The 10,647-nt window shown below is 33.0% G+C and overlaps 1 long non-coding RNA gene across 1 annotated transcript; it reads right to left on the reverse strand.

The window, feature by feature from the left end:
• Window positions 1-361: 361 nt before the first annotated feature.
• LOC148602232 (uncharacterized) lies at window positions 362-5,882 on the reverse strand. Its single transcript, XR_015916630.1, has 3 exons — window positions 5,744-5,882; window positions 3,650-3,713; window positions 362-2,885 (listed from the first exon to the last, which is right to left on the reverse strand). It is a non-coding gene; the product is annotated as an uncharacterized LOC148602232 (long non-coding RNA).
• Between the last annotated feature and the right edge of the window lie 4,765 nt (window positions 5,883-10,647).

Raw genomic sequence — 10,647 nt, forward strand, 5'->3', positions numbered from 1 at the left:
AACAACGGGTATTCATAAAGACTTCCAACTTAGATATTTGCATTACCTCGACCGGAGTACTGCAAGGCTCAGTATTAGGACCTCTTTTATTCACAATTTATATAAATGACATAGCAGATAGTCTTTTTTTCCTTTGTAGGATTTTTGCTGATGATGCATCTTCCGGCTACTCAAGCAACAACATAACAGAAATAAAAAATGCTATCGATCTTTTATCGTTGGACAAATGGTCAAAAACGTGGTTAATGGACTTTAACCCAAATAAAACAGAAATTATTATGTTTTCAAAATCCATGAAGATACCAGGAGGCATGATTCAGACAAAGTCATCACAAATATAACAGAATACAACAATACAATATCAGACAAAATCAGTTTTTATAGCACAGTTTCCCAATAAACATTAAAAAAATCAAAAGTAACTGTACTGAAGTAAGCAAAGGATACATTTACAAAACATATTAATTCTAACATTCTTACAAAAAATCACCTTTTTACCTGTAATTAACATCACCAATTAAATAACGTTTTTACAAGCTAATCCGATTGTTTACACAATAATTCCACCTATTCCAACATGAAATTTTTGTTTTTTTAACTTAAATTTCAAAATGTTGGAATAGGTGGAATGAACCTAAGGGAGATTCAGGCACCCGACAAATTTAAATTGTGTTTACTGAACACCAGTGATAAATTATTCCTAACATTTTTGCTACGGCCCAAGAAATTTAAATATATTGATAACTCAACTTCGTAATTCTTCATTCTTTTTAAACGTTGATTTGTATAGAGTCAATATCATACAAAGTCCGTCGTGTCATTGTGATCATACCTACGAGACTGTTCACAATTACTTTTTGTATGCCCTCTTTATAGCAATGCAAGAACCAAACTAATGATCGATCTACAGTGGGTTCTTGAATTTTGCAATATAGACCTATCTATATCTACTTGTTGGTCTTGCAGAAAATCTATCAGAAAAAGCAATACCAGGTTGTGTTGGACCGTGTATATTCCTCCGTTTAATGCACTAAGGGATTCCTTATTTGCTCGAGCTGAATTAGTACACATCACATCACCTAATCTTATATTTTTACGGTCTCGTCATAACTTTGTAAAACATTAATAATACTATTGAATTTGAATGCCTATACTTTATTGTAATTATTATTATTTCAGGAGACTTCATAAGTATGTTATTTTACTTGTGTCTGATCCATTTGGTTAATTACAAATTAAATCTGTTTAAACTCAACACTCGCATCTTAAACCACTTATTCGTAAAAAAAAACTTCATTAATTATCCATAAATACTTATAGTATTCCTAATTGTGTTCGCAGTAGTTACACATTCGTAATTTGGTCGTATTTATCGTCGTATTCACTCTTAGAAAATCGCACAGGGTTCGTTCATACTATAGCAAGCAATCGAAAATCACTCGTAAAAAGTGCTTTTGTCGGTCAATACGTGTTCGTTTTACGAGTCATGTACATTTTACAGATTGGTAAGGACAATCCGTGTGTGTGAAGAGGGCTTGAATCATATCATAATAACTCGGTATTTCTAGGCATTAAAATGTTCGTGTTTTCATCGGTGACCAGTGTAAGTAAGAGAGAAAAAAAGATAAGTCGTTGGGCAGTTACGAATTGTAGTCATGTACAGAATGGTTGGTAGTTTGCATTTGTACTTTTTCTTCTACGCTTCATTGGGTTTTTATATAATATATGTTTTTTTTTATTCAATTACTTTGTTTCCCGTTCTTTGTTTAGTTTTTACTATCATAAAAGGCCTTATTCCTATAAAGAAATATTAATTATAGATTAATACATAGCCTTTTCAGGTCGCTATTATTGTTAGCAACTTCTTGCACTTGTAATTTCAGTAGTGTACATTCGTATATGATTTGTATAATTAACTGTCTCCGGGACAATTTTGCAATGCCGGTGAGTGCAAAAATGGTCTTCACCATTTTAAATCACAGTCAAAAATATTTTGTTAGAGATGATGCACTAACATCCTAGTAAAAAAAATATACGAGTTCACAATCTTACCTTGCTTACAATCTAAACACAGTAAGCATTTAAAACCAAATTTCCTCTGAGGAAATCTGATTTCCTTTAAGGAAATTCTTATTTCCTTTGAGGAAATTTCATTTCCTTGAGGAAAAACTACATGTCAAATTTCCTCAAAGAAAATTTCAAAACAAGCATTTCCTTTAAGGATAACCTTTTTCCTTGAGGAAATTTATTGAATTAATATTTGCTCTAAGGAAAAAGTGTTTCCTTAAGGAAATATATCAAATTCAAATTTCCTTTGATGAAATTTTATCACTTTAAATTTCCTTAAAGGAAAAACTAGTGAAGAACTTTTTCCTTAAGGAAACTTATCGTGTAAAAATTTCCTCAAAGGAAAATTCATTTCATTTAGTTTCCTTAGGAAAAAAATAGGTCTTCAGAAAATGCACCAAAATGAAATGTCTTTGGCAAAAATTCTATCCGAGGAAAATTCAAATGAAATTTTAAGTAACAAGCTTCAAGAAGAAGGTTTTTTTTTTAGAAAGATGTTTAAATTTGTTACATTATGCATATCAACATTTTATATCTTTATAACTATAAATTCTAATAAGCATTCGAACAAATGTCCTGCTGGGTTTGATGGTTAGCAGGATACAGACTGAGCTTGATCATCTTAGCTGGTTTCGTCCTCTGAGATTGTTTAGGACAGTGTTGTAACAGTGGATGAGTGGAGATCAACCAGGTGATGGAATTAGCTTGGCCTTGGAAACACTGTATTTCAGGTAATTGGTTTGATCTGGTCCTGGTTTGTGTCAGATGTTATAACACAGTCACACTGGAGTACTGTTTCACCCGTTTACAACAGATTCCTGTAAAGTAACAAAGTCATGGTTTTAAATAATTTATTTGGAAGAGTGTCATTTTAAGACATGATTTAAATAATCATTAAGACATGATATGTGTAAGTCACTTGTTTTAGTTGAGCATAGATACAGTATACAATACTACTTTTTGGAATTTTCACAATGTAAATGGGAGCATATAACAACAAAACCAAAAATTCAAATTAATTTCCATTTCCTTTTTATCTTAAAAGGCTTACGGATGGAATACCTAAAAACTCTATGTTCCTCATTACATTGCATCTCACAAAGTTTGATGAAACACAAAACATGACCAGAATATTAAATGAAAGTAACTATAAATTCAGAAACTGATAAACACCAATACATGTATCTAAACTGATAAATACTAATACATGCATCCAAACTGATAAATACTAATACATGCATTCAAACTGATAAACACTAATACATGTATCCAAACTGCAATAATTCTGAGTAAAAATGTACTGTTGGATTTGGTTTCTCTCTTCAAAGTACTAGTACTAGTTTGGTTTGTCAAATGGTTAAAATAAATGCATTATTTAAAATCAAATATATGTACCAATTAACTACTAGTAACCAACTATCCTTCTTTGTTACAAATATTTTCTTCTTTAGCCCCATTTAATGTCTCCTTTCTTGGAAGTCTTAAAAAAATAGTGTTTAAAATATTAATATCATAAAGTGTACAATACTGAATTTTATGCAAAGCAACATGACAAAAATGTTAAAATGTTCCACCTTAATACCTGTCTTACATACTACTTGGTAATAACATCTTCAAGACTTGATCATTCTGTGTCAGCATATCACCTGAAATGATATATATGCAAATAAAAATATCACATCTCATCATTTGAACCGCACACCATTTTTTGGCAGTACAGTACACAGCAGTACAGCAAAAGCCTTAGGGATGACAAGTTGGTTTTGTGGATATCAGTTATTACATAATGAATAATTAATTCATTAACATCAGCTATTACATAATGAAAATACTGATTAAATGTTTAAACCTTTAACAAGGCGAAAATAGATATCTTGATCAAAAACATTTTCCAGAGTCTTATAAAAGGTGATATTTTCTTCATCATCTACATATTTTTTTTTTATTTAACACCTAATTGTTCATCGCAGTTATACAATAACTATTTTACAACAAGAGACAAATATTTTTTTCACTAAATTATAGTTGTTGGGCCTGATGGGTTCAGGAATGATGTACTTTTTTCTGTAGTGTATGTCATTTCTAATGGTTCTTACAGTGTATAACTTGCTTGCAGTAATACCTGTTGATCATACTAAGTTATGAAAGATTAAGGCAAGTGCAAGGTGGTGAAATTTGCCAAGCTCACACATTATGTATAAGAATTAAAATTTCTGATAATTCTTACTTATTTAACACTTTCATATGTGACATTTTAGTGTGAAAACATGAATTTTACCAGAAAATCACCTAAAAAAAAGTATTTCATTGAAGAAATAGAAAATTCATTGGTATTAGCAAAGATGGTTAAAAAGGGGGAGGGGCTCAGCATTTATTTACATAAACTGATAAATTAGCCATAGGCTTGACTTCATTGCACTGATTTTGTTGTTCTCTAAATCTTTTAATGTTAAATTGATAAATTAAGTCGAAAAAGGATGTATTTACAGACAAATTAACAGTTTTTTCCTCCACAACTTTGATATACTTCTATTAAAGCTATGTTCCCCCCTAAAACCACTCATTGAAACTGTCTTATAAGTTTGTAAATTTGTTAAAATATTCTATTGGTTGAACAGAATGAATGCTTTTAGTTTTGTTAGAAAAAAAAGTAACTCTTTAGGCTGCTTACCACTTATTCAAAAAACTGAGCTTTTAGAATGTACACAAAAATGGTCCTAAAGCTTAACAATTTTTTGTGCACTTGTGTAATATCACTGTGGAAAAAGTCAAATCTACAATAGTGTACCTATTTTAAGACCTAAATTACACTTTCTTTACTTGTACAGCATAATTAATGGTGACTGCATGGTACTGAATTTAAATATTTCTATGAGTTTTGCAAAAAGACTCCCTCTTTTTTAAAGAAATGTAGGGGAATTTCCCTTTAATTTTAAGCTCATTGACTACGGCACTTCGCCCCGTGCAGGTCCGGGTGTTAAAAGAATAGGCCTGCAGCAGCGCTAAGCTTGTCGTATAAGGCAACTAAATAGTGCTAAGAAACCTAGCCGGGGGCTAGGTGCTCTGCCCACAGAGCAACTGGGATGTGTGCCCCAGGTGGTGGAATGGGGTACCCCTGGCGTGTTACATGCTGGGGTTGTCAGGCTATAATACTGAAAACTTGACCGCAAACCATAGTGGTGCACCGTGTTGGGAAAGATGCCACGTTCCTCGCACGTTAAAGAACCCTGCTGTGGTATTCGATAGGAGTAGGAACCTTTGCGCTCTGCCACAGGAGGCTAAATTGCCCTTACCCATCCCCCCTTTTTCCAGTGGCAATCAAAATTTGTCGACCCTATTATCCTTGTGACCCATCCTTTCTTTTTTTCATTTCATGTTCATTTTATCATCCATTTCATGTTCATTGTCTGAATATAGCTGAAATATTGCTGCTCGGACGTTAAACCCCAACAAACAAACAAACTACGGCACTTCAAGGTAGTAAACCTTCTATGATATTTTAGAGTTAGTAATATAAGTATGCAGCATTTAGGTGATAAACATGTATAGTCTTCTCCGGGTTAAACTATTTGGTAAAACTAAAGGCAGAAGCCCCATAAATCACGAACAGGGCGATAGAACAAGACTGATCTGAGACTTCTGTGACTAAAATTATAGCAGCATATGATATAATTACCTATTCTTTGCTACGATATTGATTGTAGACTTTCCAATGTATCTAGTAAGGTATTTAATCAACTACTCTTTCTTGGAAGCAAGAAATGAACGAGGAACGAAGTGATAAATAATGCGTATATTTTCTTAGCAGGTCATGATCATTTCGTACCAAAGTTATTGACGCCTTTTAAATTTGTTTTCCACAGCTTACGATTCCCTATGATCATAAAAAACCGGGAACCCTCCAACCTAAGTTTACTTTTTAGTGCGATGTCTGTTCGGGAAATAATTCTGGAATCGAGCGCGTGTTTTATAACAGAAGTCTATTGTAATTGCAGGCAAGGATTTTTATAGATGATGCAGGGGTCCGGCCTTTTTGAAAATTTTTGTTAATTTCGAGTAAAATTTTGACCCCCCCAATTCAACATCTTAGGGTCCTCCCCTTATGTAGTGTTTATGCAAACCAACCCGACATATCGATACTAGGAGGGTAGCAAGATCAAGGATTCGACCATGTACATGTATATCCCGGAGAGTATAGATTGTACATGTACAAGCAGTCTGAATACAAAATTAACAAAACTTGTAAATAGTCCGGGTCCCTGCATTTGAAACATATGAATGATTGAGTCTCCAACATACACCTATAGTATATCAAATAGTTAAATCAATCTGGGTCGGATCCAGGATTTTAGATTAGGAGGGGGCGCACAGATAAAATTTAGCCGAGCGGAGCGAGACGAAAAAGTTTTTGAGGTTAAATTTTTTATATATTCTTCTAGAGTGGGTGCAATGTTGATTTCTTTTGTGGTAAAATCAACTGCAAAATTAAACTTTCAACCTAAAACCGCCTAAATCTACCCCTGACAACCCATGTTTGCAAATTTAGAGGGGCGCACGCCCGCCACGCCCTCACCTGAATCTGCACTTGTGAATTATATATTGATACTCCCAAAACAAATCCTTAGATCTTTTGACGTAAATTAATCTAAATATACACTGGCGTTTATGGTAAATGGTATATATTTAAGAAACCTTATATAACTTGTGTGAAATTCGCTTTTAACATTGAACATAAAAAATTGAAAACGCGCGTGGCCAGAAATTAATAATAAACGGAGCATTAATGAAATAACATCAATTAAACATTTGCGTCTATACAATGCAGATTCGATAATGGTAGTATTTTTTTTTTATTAACAACATGTACAAGTGCATACGTTGGTTGGTTTTAATAAACAGTAAGTTAATTACGTGTATAATGAGCATTAAACGGGTACTGTGGATTGAGATACTGTGTGTAATACATGGATACAATTCGACTAGGAAAATTTCTTAGAATAAAACAGGCCAGAGACCTATGATATAATTAAATTAATTTAATTACTGGTCCATGAACGTGATCCAGGATTTTGGGTTAACGGGCGTGTATAGAATGCCGAGCGAAGCGGTACAAGAAAATTTGGGTGTGTGTATAAAAAAATTTCAAGATTTCATGACAAAAAAAAATTCCTCATTTTATGTCCGTCCTTGGATTCCCGCTTGGAAATGTGAAATAACGGATATAGGGATGTTAACACTTTCTGCGATTTTGATATTTATTTTGGTGTTCTCTGAATATATAAATATTATTTTTTCTATAAAATGGTTAGACGCTGGTGCATTTTTTATGCGATTTACTCAGGAGTTAAATATATTATAAAGATCCTTGGTTTTACCTTAGACCTGTCATTAACTACAGGTCTATGGTTTTACCACATCCGTTCTTTTTTCTACTGATAATATAAAGTGTGTAGTTCGAAGCATTTTACTTGCCGAATGTCTTTTGTTATTTCTACTGTTTAAATTCTTCTCTTTGGTGTTAATGGATACACAGTCAACTTTTTAATTTTCAGTAAGAAACATGCTTTATTTCCTTAGAGTAATGTATAACATAATTGTGTACTGATAGCAGGTAAATTTCTTTGGTAAAATTTTATGTTCAAGACAAATTGCCAAGACCAGCCACTTGTATAATTTGATAGACAATTAAACATTCACCATATCATTTTCAGCATAATATAGTTTTAACGTAAAAGAAAAACATTGTTTTTTTTATAGATCAGATACAGATTTATGATTTTGCCATATTAGCGGCACAAGGAGAACAATCATAGATATGGTGAGTCATCCATTGGTCAGAATTATGCTCTTTGCCAGTGACTTGTCAGCTTACAACGGATTGCAGGATAATTAAACATGAAGATAAAGTGATCTCATTGTGAATAGTTTGCTTTTTATACACATGTATTGTTTCTTAAATGTAAGATATGACTTGATTTATTGCTCTACCTGTTTTTCAAAGCACATTAATGAAATGAGATTTAGTGATAAATAAAACACTTGACAGTACTTTTCGAAAGAAAATGTGAGAAAATTTATTCCTTAAAAGTCATTTTTTCATTTAAAATTTTGTTCTGGTAAGAAAAATGATTTCCTTCGAGGAAATTTTAAGTGAAAGGGTTTCCTCAAAGGAAATTTTAATGTGATTTATTTCTTAAAGTAAAAAGTTCTTACTTTGAGGAAATTTTAATATGATGTTTTTCCTTAAAGAAAAATAATTTCCTTTGAGAAAATTTTGCTGTGATATTTTTCCTTCAGGAAAAAAAACTTTTATCCTTTAAGGAAATTCTTGTTTTTCCTCAAAGGAAATCTGATGTATAATTTTGCCTCAAAGAAAATTATTTTTCCTCACAGGAAATAATATTTCCTTAATGGAAATAAGAATTTCCTCAGAGAAAATTTGGTTTTAAATTCATACTGTGCTTAGATGATAAGCAAGGTGAGAATGTAACTCGTATAATTTTTTTATTAGGATGTTAGTGCATCATCTCTGACAAAAAAAAATTCGCTGCGACTTAAAATGGCGAAGACAATTTTTGCACTCACCGGAATTGCAAACTTGTCCCGGAGACTGTTAATTGTAAATTACTACACCACCTTATGCTGCGGATCGGTGCCGTAGAACCGTCAATTCTAGCTTCATACGAGATCAAAATGTAACTCTTGAAACACTTTACGTGCACATGTGTTCTACATGGGGTTTTTACTTGTAAGAGAGCGGGAAGATTACATTAAAAAATGAAATGATCGGTTAGCATTGAACTCTCTGTAATATAGCTGAGAAAGGCCTCGTCTGCGAGTTGTTTTGATTGAGAAACATTCTCAATCCCCACTGGGTCAAAAAGACTAGATTTTTATGACTCAATCGTTTGAGCGTTTAAGCCTTTCTGAGACAGCATGTGTGAACAAACTAAACTAATTGAGTTATCATCTTGTAGCCCAATGTCTCAGCTTTACAATGGTACCAAGGGAAATGCTGTAAGACTTACGATTTTGGGGTAAAATGAAAAGATATGTACCACTGCTCCACCGAAAAATCGCTTAAATTGGCATATGGAAAAAGGAGACGTTGGGCTGCATAATGATACATATATATGTCAGTTTTCTTCGTTTTGTAGAATGAAGAAGTTCGAGGAATAAAAAACGTCAAATATGGATTTTTGCCTCAAGATATAAAAAAGTAGCCAAAAATACAAAAATCCTTCAGTTTATTTTTTGCCGACAAAAAAGATTCGTAAATGGGAGTTACACTCCTTGAGACGTCTAGGCAAAATATAAAATATCTGTAAAAGCCTTTCTAAGATTATGCAATGTATAACAAATATAAATAAATGTCAACGACAAACTGACATATTGTTGTTGAAAACTGGGCATTTCACAGTCCATTTTGGAAATACCCCAATAATCCTTCAAATTAATATTTCTAATGTGCTTACCATAAAACAGGTTAAAACAAAAGAAGTATACATTAAAATACAAACAAGTGCATGTATTTTAGATCTCCGCAATTTATGACTGGATCGACGAAGAAATTCAAATAACAGTTTAGATAAATTTTGCATTTTATTTTCTGTCATTTCAAAAGAGGCATAGAATACGAAAGAAATATTGGTAATTTTTATTTCATAGACATATTAATGTGTAAAGATAGAACATTTATCTCGCATATGAGCTTTCTATACCAAATACATGTAGCAACATGTATGGTATCTTTATACGTATATATATTTGAGATATAAAGAAGGTATTTTAGTGTTAAAGTTCACACAAAAATATACATTTTAGTTATGCTATAGACATTGCAGCATCTGTTAGTTCTTTTGATTTGATGTCAACACAAGGAACCGAAATCTGAATATACCTTGCTAGGCCCATATACCACAAAACAGATGCAGTGTGGGCACATCAACCAACGACACGAGCACCGGCTCTACATTGCCAATACGAACCAACAACATCGACCTCAGCATTTGAGCAACCGGTAGGAATCCAAAGCCGATATTGTTTGCTTTATACATGTATATACCCTGATTGTATTTTAGCACGGTAAAGATTTTCCATATCTTTACAAACAGAAATGCCGTACTGTCCGTCGTCTTTGAAATGTTCGTTTGTATTAGAACGTGCCTGGTTCAGTTGGTACACCCCAAGGTCATTTCTCTCATGTAATCTTCAGTTAAACGTGGAAATTCTTTCCAGACGTCGGATGCTTGCATATTGTGCCATAATGATCTTTTTTGTCTAAGCCCTTGATTTTACCATTTCTTGTACAAGATTTGGCTCCTTTACTTTTTGTAACAGTCTTTTAGCTCTGGCAAGGGCATGTTCGTTGTCGTAACCTAACGGCGGTCTATGTTTGTTACAGGTACCTGCAACGATACGTACAATATTTCCTATAATACTTTAACATTGAATTGGGTACAACATTGGCCAAAAAAATGCTATCGCTTAAGGCGACTATTCGCGGAACAACCCATCTGACTTTTGTAACTAACTTTGAGTCATTGGCATTAGATGTGGTGTGTTGTTTTACAGACTGTG

Source organism: Perna viridis, chromosome 11 (genome assembly GCF_037379345.1).
Source record: "Perna viridis isolate PV_CMFRI_1.1 ecotype Kerala chromosome 11, ASM3737934v1, whole genome shotgun sequence".
Taxonomy (NCBI): Eukaryota; Metazoa; Mollusca; class Bivalvia; order Mytilida; family Mytilidae; genus Perna; species Perna viridis.